Genomic DNA, 1,059 nt, shown 5'->3' on the forward strand with positions numbered 1-1,059 from the left:
GGCCCTGTGTGCATAAGATGTGTTATCTTGGGCGGGCTCCAGAGAGTTGTCTCCCATGACAGAGCCTTGGGAGAAGCAGACTGAGAAAGAACAGCACAGGTATCAGCACTCAATTCTTGCAGTTCTAAGGCAAGGAGAAAGTACACTCCACTGTGTGTATTCAACAAAGACACAATGTGGTTCCGGAAGTGGAGTAAAACAAAGGCCTGGGATTAGAAGCTTTTCCCCTCCTTCTCCATAATCTGCTGGCACAAAGCCAGGGAGTAACTCCAGCAGTCTTCCCTGGAGCCTCTCCAGTCAGTAGGTCATTAACGAGAACACTCAAAGTTATGGGAAGACTTGAAGCAGCTGGCACCTGAGCTGCTCACCATGAGCACCTGAGCAGGTATGGGTCATGCTCAGCCGGACTTTCCCTCCACTGCTCCTTTTTTTGTTCTGAGCAGCCCAGCTGGGCCTAGGAAATGCACGTGGTGCCAGGAAGAGCAGGGAACAGGCCTGTCCCTAAGTCGGACAGACACCAAGGAGTGGTAAGCATCCTATCTCCAAGTGGAGTCAAGCTAAGAGCTCACAAGGATCCCTTCAGCTTCTGGCAGAGAGCAGTGGCAGAAATCTGAGCTATTCTTTCCTGCCTGAAGCTCCCTTCCTCCTCCCTTACCCTCCAAGAAAAAGCATCTGACAGGATACCTGAATCCAGTCTTCTCTCTGTTCTCTCACAACAGCAGTGAGGCAGTCAGGAAAAGCAGCGCCAGAGAGAAAAAACTCCAACAGGGTAAGTCCTTGCATTGGCCAGGCTCGCTGCCTCCCACAGGTTCCCGCATCAGTACCAGGAAGTGACCCTAGATCTCTGCTTTGGGTACTTGAAACCTAGTGTCCCTGGAGACTGAGTCAGGGGGCATTCCTATGTTGAGCTCTGGTGGTGGGAGAGATGGCTAGAGTGAAAAGGCGGAAATATGCAGTCATTACCACTCCCAGCTGAGAATGGCCAGCATTTGTGGGTGAAAAGGAGGAAGCTCAAGCAAATCTGCCCACCCTGAGATCTAAAGGAGAAAGCACTAGATT

Source organism: Octodon degus, unplaced genomic scaffold, assembly GCF_000260255.1.
Source record: "Octodon degus isolate 3935 unplaced genomic scaffold, OctDeg1.0 scaffold00618, whole genome shotgun sequence".
Classification (NCBI taxonomy): Eukaryota; Metazoa; Chordata; class Mammalia; order Rodentia; family Octodontidae; genus Octodon; species Octodon degus.